General features: G+C 36.9%; 1 long non-coding RNA gene across 10 annotated transcripts in view; it reads right to left on the minus strand.

Annotated features, from left to right (window-relative positions):
- LOC106073339 (uncharacterized) overlaps positions 1-13,088 on the minus strand; it is a 314,185-nt gene that overhangs the window by 175,707 nt on the left and 125,390 nt on the right. For all 10 annotated transcript variants that reach the window (XR_008774787.1, XR_008774790.1, XR_008774791.1 and 7 more), the window contains one exon: positions 5,568-5,612. This is a non-coding gene — a long non-coding RNA (uncharacterized LOC106073339). The remainder of the gene's footprint in view (positions 1-5,567; positions 5,613-13,088) is intronic.

The following is a 13,088-nucleotide window of genomic DNA, read 5'->3' on the forward strand; positions in this document are numbered from 1 at the left end:
GCTGAGTTTGATAGGGAATGATGCGCGGTGGCATCGGAGTTGGGGGATGGCCGGGGGGGGGGGGTGTTAATGTTAGGGACTTGAGTTAGACCGTTAGTATGAAGGGAGGCTGGAAGTGGGGACGTTGGGGGGGGGGGGGGCTGTTGGTGTTTCGGGGTGAAGAGTCGGAATGGGATGACTTTTGACGTTTGGCATTTTGTCACCGAGACGGCGGCCGCGTGGATACTGAGGCACCAGTTCGATGAAGCGGTCAAGCTGGCCCCATGTTTAGGCTACCACAGACGCCCACCTTTGGCATTCTGGCGTGGTTTACGGAGCGTAGGAAGAATAAGGGGGCGGGTGGCTATGTTTTTCCGGAAGCACTGGCTTTTATTATTTCAATGTATCATTTTGAAACTTTGAATAAATAGTGTGATAATTTGTCATATAAGTGTGTCTGAAAAAGAGAGGGGGGGGTGGAATATATCAAACTTCCAACTTAAAATTAGTAAAATTTAGTTTAAAAGGATTTTCCTTTGACTTCCTTTGAAATAAATACGTAATACTTTCATGAAAGTATTTTTTTTTGTCCGGCTCTCAATTATTTTTACATTCAAATTTTAAATATACTTATATATTTCCCGAGTTATTTATTGTTTATTTTGACCAACCTCTTTTTATCCACTTCCGATAAAAGACGGAAACTCGGCTTTTTAACATTTGCACATCGTACCACTCTCCCATTTAGTATTCAGGCCGGAAAACCTAACCCTAACCCTTTAAAGTCTATTCCTCAACAAAGAAAAACCCAAATGAGATACTAAAAACTATAGCTACTATTCCCGTGTTAAGCCAACATGTCTATAACGTATTCAAATGTATCTATAAAAATATTTAACAACAACACCCCCAGGACCTGGAGAAGAGTTTTATAAGAAATGCTTATAAAAGAAAATTATTAATTAATAAGCCCTTATATTCCCCCTGAGAATAGTTCCCCTTTCACACCTTGAGATCTATGGGGTAGATGATGTAAAGGTCATTTGTTTCTGTGGCCGACAGCTAATGAGGGTGTGATGTGGCCAGCACAACGACCAACCGCCTTTACGTTTTTTTTCCCCGACTAATGTCAGGTACCCATCAGAGTTGGGCCCCAAAAATCCCGAAATTAAAAATCTTCACCAGGATTTGAACCCGAGATCCCCCACCCCCCGGTTCAGAAGCCAAGCGCTTTAAAACTCGGTCACAGCGCTTCCCACTCAGATAATCAGCTATATATTCTTCTTTTTTTCACATAATGACAATTTATATCTCTAAGAACAGCTCAAAAATCATGAATGATAACTTAATAAAATGCTGGCCAGCTATTTCTCCTTTCTACTGTGTGTCGCCGTCCTCCTGTTCTGTAATGTATATAATAAATAACGCTCTCAGATAAGGCTCGCCACATCTTAGTTACAGGCAGTGACTCGGTAGAGATAAATTGTCCAGAGACACGCCTTTGTGTTCGCCCTTTTTTTTTTATTATAAAGATTGAGAGTCAAACACCAGAGATAAAGAATATCAGAGGGGCTTAACATTTCTAGACTGGGGCGAAATAAAACACAGACATAAAGAGGAAAAGAATGGTTTCTGCATTTAGTCCTAGCTAGAATATAGACATTGGGCCTTATCAAGAACAGTTATGTACCCCCAAAAGACACATAAGTCTTTGCCAAAACATTGCCATTTGGTCCTAACTAGATTAAAATATAGCAATTTAGTCCTTACTAGGATGTAGGCAATTAATCCAAGCTAGAATATAATCATGTAGTCCTAGCTAGAATATAAGCATTTAATACATTTAGTGCTTTTTATTTTTTTTTTAAACTAAACAAAATATTTTTTTAAAATTTAAAAAAAAAAAAGTTTATCTAAGGGGAACAACCCGAAAATCTCTAAATATATAACAAAATTAATTAATTACCACTAATTAATTTACAAAGTGGTTGTTTGTATTATAATTATTGATTCGTGTATTGTCATCGACTATGAATGATTGCACGAAATTTCAACTTAATTTAAGAATAAGAGGTCACGTGGGATTAAGAGAATTGCACAAAAAAATAAGGAAAATAACTCCACATATACAGCCACATATCTCAATAAGTAGCATTTATTTCCCCTTTTCGGTACTAGACAAAGTAATTAATTGATTAGTTGTTGTTGCTTTTTTAATTCATTTATGTTTTGTTAGGTACAATAAATAATTGTGAAACGTTTCAACTTGATACGAGAAATAACGTGTACACAGATTGTACCAGACAGATATATTGTTGATAAAAGCTTTGTAAAAAAAAAAAAAGAATAAAAGTTATGCACTTTTTAGAGTGTCTAATTGATAGCGTGTGTTTTGTGGAACTAAGGGCGTTAAATCCTCTTGGCACAAGCGAAGCTGATATGCAACAGAAAATCAATGCTGTCTAATGGACCATGACGGGTTGATAAGTTGTCCAGACTAAAGATTGTATGAGATGGAATGTTTTTAATTTATTTGAGCCTTGTCTGATATCTACATGTGAACACTTGTTACAGGTAACACCTTCAGCATCATCTAGTCTGTTGGACCGTTAGGGGCAACACGCAAGATCAGTCGACCGTCTTTCTCTATTCCTCTGTATCTTTTGCCTTAGATAGAGCCTCTTTCAATGGCAAGCCCGTCTATTCTTTTATGCTGTCTTCCGTCTTTCTCTGTCTGCCTCTTCTTTTTCCTGGCACTGTTTTCTAAAGAAAAGTCTTTACGAGCCCCGAAGACCTTGTATTAAGGCCATAGAGTTTTAATTAGCGTTGTTTTTTTTTTTTTTTTACAGTTGTTAGCAGGTCGTCGTGGGGTCCCAATTTCGATACAAGTTCTGGTTGTAACTCATTTAAACCTCCCTTGATAAAATATACGTGTGTACATAAGAGCAACTTGTTTTTCTATTTAATCCCTTTGTATTTCCCATGTATGTCCCATATTTGTCTAAGGATCCTATAGGTATTGTTATGTATGAGCTAGATGCGTTTTATGCATGACTTTTTCTATGTGAGATAGTTTTTGTTTCTGAATTATATAAGATCCAATATGCTAATTATCGATTACCAAATTATCCTCCCTCCCCACTCCTTAGTAACGGTCTAACTTAAATCCCTAACATTACCCTCCCTCCCTAGCCATCCCCAAAGGTTTTTACTTTTCTATTTCTTTCCTATGTATGTCCTGCTACTTATGTGTCCCAAGTATTTAATATCCATATCCATATGTATGACCCATATGTCTGTTTGCCGCTTAGTTTACTTTTTCCCTTAAGTTTGATCGTCCGCCTTTCGTGTCTATGTCTTTCCCACTGAAATCCCCCCTCACCCGCTACTCTCAGTGTATTTATATGTTAGATAGCCTCTGTTTCTGAATTCAATAATGTCAAATATGCAAAGTATCAAAAGCTCTAATACAACAATGATAAGAGAAAGAAGGGAGAGAATAGTAAGTAGCGCCAATATCTCCGCAATTTGAAAAGAGGGGGGAAAGCGAGAGATTTATAGAAAATGTTTAACCTAAAGCCCCGCAACAGACCTACCCAACATCCACCTGTCAACACCCCAACTTGTTATGACATCCATAAGGTAAGCACCAGACACGAACCTCACCAACCCACGGTCCTGGCACGCAGTGATGAAAACCCCTAGACTACAAGAGGTAACGGTTGCTAGGTATACATGTCGTGGGCAACTCACGCCCAGGCAGCCTGCGTTTGGCGCCTCACGGCACCCTCTGCCTCACACACACTCTCATCCCCTGACGCGCGTCATTTACAAGACGTTACTGTGAATAAATCAAGGCTGACGAGCAGACGTATGCTTGAATTGGTTAGGTGTCAACGCTTCCTTAAACCTACCCCCCCTTCCTTTTATACTAGCAAACAGTTCACTAAACCTAACCCACACTTTCTGATACCAGTAAACGCCTTTACCACTTTTCGTTACCACATTAGTGCTAACCCTAACCCTAGACCTGAGAACTCAATTCCCATAGCATAAAATGTAACAGCCTTATGTCCCCCAAACTTGGTGCTACCAGACAAAATAAGGACAGGTCCTCCTTTTTTTTTAAATAGTGTCCTCCGTACGGCAGGCGTTAGTGAAAATGCCCAGCTAGTATCCAACAGTTGAGTTCAATCAAACACCTTAAGTTAAAACACCAACTCGCTAATAGATTTGTGTCCATCGCGAGAGAATAAGAAACAGAAGGAAGAGAGAGATGGAGAGAGAGAAAGAGAGGAGGAGAGAGAGGGAGAGTAGGAGAAAGGGAGAGAAGAGAGAAAGAAAGGGAGAAAGAGAGATTATTATAATCTTGGGCACGGCCCCAGACACTCAGAATACGCAAGTATTTTTTTCCCCCTAAATTCTCTTATCCTGCGTCCGACTGGCGCAAAGTTAGTACCCAGCGTTATCATCAAACATTATCTTAAGCTCTTAAGACGGTCTACGTGCCGACACACTACAGATGTGAATGCGTAATCACTAGGCTCGTATTTCGTGTTGTGTCTACGCGGGCACTGACTCATGGCAGGCAGACGTAACGTTGCTATGGCAATACAAAAATGAATTTCGACCGAAACAATATATTTTTTTGTTTGTTTTATAAAGACCACCTTCAATACAAACATAATCTTGTTTATAAAAGTAAAGATATGAATGTTTTGAGTCATTTAAACTTATAAAACAAAAATAAGTAACAGAAAGTAGTGAAGTTCCCCCTTTCAGACCATGTGGTCTATAGGGCAGATGATGTAAAGGTCATCTGCTTCTGTGGTTAACGAGGGTGTCATGTGGCCAGCACAACTCCAACTAAAGCCATGTACCCATTAGAGCTGGATGGACTCAGGGGGCGCCCTAAGAAACCCTAATTTAAAAATCCCTGTCTTCACCGAGACTCGAACCCAGGACGCCAGGTTCGGAAGCAAAGCGCTTTAACTATTCAGCCCCCGCACCCCCCACTGATTATGTCTCGGAGCTTTATTTCTTGCGGACCTGAATCACACTAAAGAGGAACTGGAGAAATAGATACAAAACTACATGATTGTTTGTAAAATGTTTTGACACCCTGCACGTTAGCCGTTGACCAAAGAAACATATGACCATAATATCATCTGCCCTATAGATCGCAACGTCTGAAAGGGGAAATTTACTTTACGTATATAATCAGTGAATTAAACCTTAACCCCATGCCTTCTGAGCGTGAGTTATTGATGAAATCCCCAACAGTTTTGCAACACAGCCAATGCTAGACAATGCTATTTCTAACAAAGAAACTGTTGCAAGAGCGCACCAAAAAGAAAAATGAAGGAAAGTGTACAATTCACCAAAGCCTCGTAAAATGTTTACATTTAGATGTACCAATCTCCCTATAGGTTAATGTCGTAAATTTAGTACCGCTCGACGTTTGCGACAATGTCGTAATACAACATGAGACTTGCACTGTTATAGCCGTAACCATCAAATCTTTTTTTGTTCCCTCAAGAAAACAATTTTGGTGCACCTTTGCATGACATGTGAACAAATGAGTTTACCTGGCTAGGAGTTTTAAACCACATAGACATAATGCATCACTCAGTCTGAAAATAGACAACAAGATTCGTAGACATAAATACATAAGAACAACAAAAAAATTAATGTCTGAAGAGCTAGACTAGATTGTAACATGTATTAAAGACAACAATGGTGTGTTGTGACAAGGCACTGGCACCAGGTTCAGATGTCACTAGAATCAAAGTTATCAGTTAATGACACATCGACAAAATATATATTTGACATTTACACTTTTTGTTGCAAGTTTTTATTCATTTTTGCTTCACCTATTTTAACTCTATATCCAAATTTATTTATAAAAATATTTAGAAACCAGTCTATATTGGGAATTGGAATTATAGCAATTAAATGGAAACAATGTCTGAAGACAACATTGGTGTGTGGTGACAAGGCATTGGCACCAGGTTCAGAGGTCACTAGAATCGAAGTTAATGACACATCCGACAAAATATATATTTGATATTTACACTTTTTGTTTGCAAGTTTTTATTCATTTTTGCTTCACCTATTTTAACTATATCCAAATTTATTTATAAAAATATTTTGAAACCAGTTTGAAAGTGCAGCCGTTGTGACTACTAATGGTAAAAGTATATAAATAAAAGGCAAGAGGGCCCACAGAAGAGGCATGTAAAGAGGCAAAGAAAAGAGGCCCAAGGATTTCCATGAGGATAAATCTAAAATTGAATAGCGCAAATTCTGAGGTTTCCTATAAGAAAAAAAAACACAAAAAACCTTCATTCCAAATCACCCGGTTATTTTAAAAATTGTTAAAAATAAATGTAAGACCAAGTGAGGACACTACGGAGAACCGAGTTGTTATGTGAAAAATAGGCCTAGACCGCTGTCCAAAGCCTCAGCTACAGTATGAAGTTGGCTGTGTGATACTCTGTAACACTTTCTCGCTTATTTCAAGTATATCTAGAGAGCAGAACGACTTTCTACTGTTTGTTAAAAAAAAAGGAGGCTGGGTTTTGTGCTGGCCACGTGACACCCTGCTCGCCAACCGTGGGCCACAGAAACAGATGACCTAACATCATCTGCCCTATAGATCGCAAGGTATAAAAGGGGAAACCTTACTTTACTATCTGCTGTCAGTTTAAAGTTAAATAATATTTTTTGGGACCATTTTTATAAGTCACGATGCGATAATGTGGAATAGCTTATAGAGAGAACCTACAAGATAGTTCAATAAACAGCATTTGAATGTGTATTGTAAAGGAGCGAACTAGGTCTAGGCCTAGCTAGTCTCTTGCGGGGCTGACTCTATACGTTGAAAGTGGAGAACTTTGATTGCTCAAAGTCAAGGGTGGGCAAATTAAGGCCCCAGGTCACATGCGGCCCTCCGGAGTGCCTTTATGCGTCCCGCGAACACCTACAGAAATCCGGTGTGCCCAAAAATTATACATATAAAAAAAATGCCAATATATTAAAATAAATAATTGTAAATATCTACAGAAACTACTGAAACTTCCTATTCTTAACACTATATATGATGAAGAGGTTAAAGAAACATTGTCTCTACACTTCATTCGAAAAGTGTTAAACAAACGAAGATTACTCTTATTGGCAATATTTCGAAACATTCAGTCAAAGACACAAACTCAAACCAGTATTTATTCAATGCTATGAAAAACTGTGTTGAAAGTGTTGCATTGGCTTGAAACAAGATGGCAAATGTAACAACCGATTAAGCCCGTGCTTGGTTTGAGAATATTTTTTTTTAGTTTGCTTAAAGCTGCATTGAATATTAAACAATTTATAAATGCACTATATATATATATATATATATATATATATATATATATATATATATATATATATATATATATATATATATATATATGTGTGTGCGGCCCTCCATTCCCAAATATGTTTTAATGCGGCCCTCGATGGAAAAAGGTTGCCCACCCCAGCTCTAAGTCTCACATTCCCCTACCTTTCTGCTAAGCTAACAAAGGGACAAATGATATGATCTTTATATTTTGGTATGTTGTCAAAATTTTGCAGTAGTGTCCATTAGTCCACTTTGTTACAATGAAATTCCGAAAGATCAGATTCATATATAGCTCTAGATCTAAATCACGATGTCCATATTTTTGTTTGTCAAGGGGCCAAGGGCCGATTCTATAGTTTTTTTTTTTAGTTTTGCAAATTTATTGCACCGTGGGCTGACGTTTTTCAAAGGCATGTAAAGCATGAGGTCACGGTCCGTAGATTGGGCATCAATGATCTAGATCTGTATAAAATATAACTCATTCAGTAACAATAACATTAATTCACAAACAATTTAATTTCATACAAACACAGGTTGTTATATACAAACATTTTATACAAACGTATGCTATTGTAGCAAATTATATAGGTCAAAGTGGGGCTGCGTAGCCACCGGAAAAACTGCATTCCTCATTTTCCTTGGGACTCGAAGACAATCCTTGTTATTACTATTATTATTATTATTATGTTATATACAAACATTTCATACAAACGTATGTCAACACTAACACTTAATACAAACATGTGCAATTCAAACATTTCATACAAACTTATGTTATACACAAACATTTCATTCAACCAAGTATGCCAACATTTCATACAAATTTATATGAACTATATGGCATACATTCATACCAGCGTATGTTACATACAAACGCGCAAAGCAATCGTCGCATCACAACCTAAAGATGCTCCTAAGGCGGGAAAAACATCTTTCAAAAGTCTTCTTCCTCTTTGCCCCCTCCTACCACCACCCCCCAAACTCTGTAGCGGTGAGGCAAGAATGTATGCACCCATGCGACCACACGGGCGACCTCAGTTGACCTCGATTTGAAGGTCAGACAGACAGACGTAAGCAAAAAAATAGATGCTGGGGCGGGGGGGGGGAGGAGGAGGGGGGGCACGAAGGGCAGTCGAGTGGTGCTGCGAGTCGGGAGAAGGAGACGACAAGAAGAAAAAAAAACAGGTCAAACTTGCCTTCAATTACGCTACTGTACATCAGGCGACGAGGGGAGGAGGGGGGGGGGCGAACACAGAAGAAAGGGTGCAACTGCAAATTATAACGCAACACATCGCCGCTACTGACTACTGACGTCCCCGCCCCCCCCCCCCCCTTTTTTTTTTAATACAGTAAAACTTAGACTATTAGGCTTGCAAAAAAATCATCTTTTTTTTTTTTTGTTATGAGTACACTATTTAAATACCCCTCCTGACTCCTGTAGATTACAGATTATAAAGAAAAATAAAACAAGTCGAACAGTGGTGGACGCTATTATTCCCTGAACGCTATTTTGGTGTCATTATTAGGTTCTTGAAATAAAAAAGGTCGGATACATTTTATTCCTGAAACAGTCTTTTTTGTACTTTTTTTTTTACGCGCCTTGACAACAAAGATTTTACGGTCCAAGTAGTCTAGAGATCCCAGTTTACCCTCTTTCACCCTCCCCCCCTCCTATTTGCAGTTTCCCCCCCCCCTCCTGCCTCTCGCGCCCCACATCGCCCTCGCTCTTTCTCCATCGTCTGTGTGTGTATCTAACACGCAGTCTTTTTGGTCTCGCTCCGCCTATCACGTGCCTTATCGAAGGAAGCCTAATGGTTTCAACTCGACATGGACGAGTTCACTTTTCGAAAAGTCCGTAGGGGTGTCAGCATAGCGTTCTACGTACACGTCTGCACATTAGAACAAGAGTTTTTTTTGTTGTTTTTTTTAAAGAACACATCCAAACATTTGTAGGGGAGGAAGCATGGGGCATTTAAATAACAAAATAACGCGACTTTAAAAAAAAAATCACTTTGTAGTCAGGCCTGCTAGACAACGATCAACTAGTTCTAACAGACGTGACTTTAACCAAGCCATCAAATGAGAGAGCGCGCCATTAGCGATGGATAGTGCTAGATTATTTTTTTTTAAATACAATATCGATCGATGTGAACAACAACAGATTTAGGTGAGAGTCCGTTAGTGAGACTCTGGACTATGTGAAACAAAAGTCAGAGTTGACAGGCCAGGAGAAAAAAAAAAGCTAGATCTAATAGTAATTTATTTATTTTTTATATTGACAACTCGCCATTGTCGCCCCACATCTTTCTGGGTCGTTATATGTACTTTTTATATGGAGAAAATAGTCGTATAACCTAATTCAAATTAACTACTGACTCTGTAGTGAGTTTTTCTTTGTTTTATATTATGTAACGCCTTGCAATACATACAATTATTAATTGATTCGCTATTTTCTCGTCTGTCATATTTTTGCTTAACCGTTTTAAATTTTACGAAAGTTTTGGGGCCTAAAAAAAATATCGGATCTTCCCAGTTTATATTTCATAATCTATTCAAATCACCTTTGGTCACGTGATGTCTACTGAGATTCTAACACCCAATCTATTCGAGATTTTCATTTATAACGGGAAAAACTATAAATAGTAATCTTTTTATTTTTATTTTTGGGTGTAACGGTGTGCAGAATAAGTTGATGACAAGCATTAAAAACCTGGTGAAGACTGTGATGTTAAATTTTGTTTCTGAGTCCACCCAGCTCTATGTAAATAGTTATTAGAGTACTTACAGTTTTCAACATTTGTTTTTATTCTTCTATTGCATACAATGTTCAATATAATGTAATGCAATTACTATTTGATGAAAGTTGAAACATAGCAGTGTACTTTTAATTTTAATTAAAATTAATTATTGAAATAATCTGAAACTATTTTAGGGAATAGCTATTTGCATAAAATGACCCCCCCACAAAAAAAAAAAATCAAAAGTATAATAATAATTTAATTTAAAGAGCGCTGTTAACTAAGAAAATGTAGGCTCATTACAAACATAAACATGAGAGTTAAAAAGAAATAAATATCAATTGAAGTATTTTCTTATCCTTGAATTCAAGTATTTAAAACATGTATATTAAGTTCAAAATTTTTTGTTTACAATATTGAAGCCTCAAAACTCATTTGGAAGAATTTTAAAAATTATAATGATAATGATAATAATCTTTATTGTCCGTAAGGAAATTTGTCTTACAATTTGTCTTACAATTTGTCCATAACACCAAACAAAACATTGTAACTATAAAAAAAAACAAAATGTACATTCACACCAGACCTACTCATAATTTACATGTGAAAAGTTTATTTCAGATAGTTTCTATTTAATGATTTGATTGCCAGGGGAACAAAAGAGTGTTTGTGTCTGTTTGTCTTTGCTATCGGTGTCTTGTATCTCTTTTATAATTGAAAGCTGCTAAAACTCCTACCTCATAATAGAGGCCAGCATTTTTTGAAAAACTTAACTTTTAGAAAAAGTCAAACTCGTATCAAATAGTTGATAATATAGTCGTTCACGGAAATTAGAAATGTTAACTGTACTAAGTTATTGGATTTATAAACTAATTATAATTTCTATCCTTTCTTGAACTAAAATTCACATAGATTATATGTTTATCTTGGCTCTTGTCTTCAATTTATGTTGTTTCTTAATCAATTATGTAAAAATCAAATGGTTAAAAATACAATTGAATGAAACGTATACAGCTAGTGTAAATTTTAATCTTATAACATTCATAATTCATTCACAAGTGTAAATACTTACTCGGGTCTATGTAAAAGTTAGGTTTAGAAGCCTGATATATTTTAGCAATTTATTAGAACTAAAACTCATAACAATAATAATAAATACACAAGTATTTCAAATATGATGAATTAGTTCTAACATTCTCCAAGTAAACAGAAGGGTATCAGCTAGTTTCATCGGTGGACTTGATTGTATAAAAATCTCATGTTTAAAAAAAAAAAAAAAGAAAGGTAAATATATGTCATGCCAATATTCACACCAAGACGTGCATCAAGTTAATTCAGATATACCCAATTATGTTTAATGCATTCGTGAAACGAGAAGGATTTTCTGGCAGCACTGTATTTGGGACTGCCAATGACATTTCTTTTTAATTATCACTTGCTTCTAATTTAGCCCTCGACCGACTCCTCGTGCTCTCTGATGACCCCCACAGCAAAGAATTTTTTATATATTTTTTTTGTTTTAAATCTCTCAAAATCTACATAAATAATTTATAATAAGAAAGACATCCTCTTAGCATTGTATAGAATTAGATGTACACTGTGAGAAATGACCTTGGAGAATGTCTACAAGTTTTTTAAAACTACTTCTGGCTTTGGATAAGAAAAAAAAGAGGGAGAAAAAAAACCCACCAATCTCAACTAAGGCTTAGAGGTTTTCAACTATTTAGAACCTTTTTTGAAAACTCTTAATAGGGGGGAAAAGATAAAAGTCAATGGCTTGGATTGAGTGTTGCCATCTGTTGACTTGGGACTATTAGAGTACGTCTGATAAGAGGTGTGTACTTTATACAGCATTTGGCTTTGAAACTTTCTTAGAACGCTCAGTAGTAATAGTGTAGTCCAGTGACGCCCAAACTTTCTTCAGCCCGCGGGCCAAATAAATTCCCCACACTATTTTCGCGGGCCACCTCATGAAAAAGCATTAGAGCAGACGACGTTTTGATTAGAAACACCAACATTATTTCTATACCAATAAGTTGGAGGCTTCAAGATGTTGTTTTTTTTACCGAAATCATTTTTTTTTTTGAATGACAGGGTGCAACGCAAATACTCCATAAAAAAAAAAATACTTTATGAATTTTGTACTAAAAGTATAAATCTGTCCATTTTTCTTTTTATTGTTGCACTCACAGCCAAGGTTTTGTTAGCACCACATGTCATCAACACTCAAATGTTGAACTGCTAGCTTTCACTCACCAAAAGAAGTCATCTAAAAATGCCAAGGAGACAGGCTTTTTTTTTTTTAATCATACATTTTACATTCCAATTTATTTTATTGTGGAGTCAAGTTCTGATAGACCTGCATCGCTGGCCGGATGTGGCCCGCGGGCCGTATTTAGGCATCACTATGTGCTGTTATATTCTGTTGCCATTTTCTACAATATTGTCCACAACAGGAACACTAGGAGACCTAGCTCACAGATTAGGGTTTCATATTTTATTCCAATGACCTCTGGTCACGTGATGTCTGTAAGGATTATTTTTTCTAAGCTTCTGTTAAAAAAAGGTCTAAGGTCCTCCCAAGGCAAGGACAAGTTTGTTCCCTATTACTCTAAACCCTACCCCCCTCTTTTTTTTTCCTCTCAAGGACACGCTAACGGTCGCTGCTCGGCTTTTATGTCTAGACTTTCACTAATCTATTATTCAACGTTAGGTCAGGCTTGAGCTGAGTTTTAAAGTCACATGACTTTGTTTTAATCAGTCATGTGTGAACATTTTTAGTCAATTTTTTTTTACTATACAATTTCTTGTTTCTCTCTTAAATCCTCTCATCCACCCCCCTCCTTTGTTTTCTCTTCCCCCCCCCCTAATCGATTAACTCTTTTCTCTCTGTTCTTTCTCATTCTCGTCTTTCTCTTTCAGTTTTCTCTTCTCTTCTTTCTCTCTTCTATCTCAATCTTCTTACTCGCTCTTCTATCTCAACATAC

Source organism: Biomphalaria glabrata, chromosome 14 (assembly GCF_947242115.1).
Source record: "Biomphalaria glabrata chromosome 14, xgBioGlab47.1, whole genome shotgun sequence".
NCBI lineage: Eukaryota > Metazoa > Mollusca > Gastropoda > Planorbidae > Biomphalaria > Biomphalaria glabrata.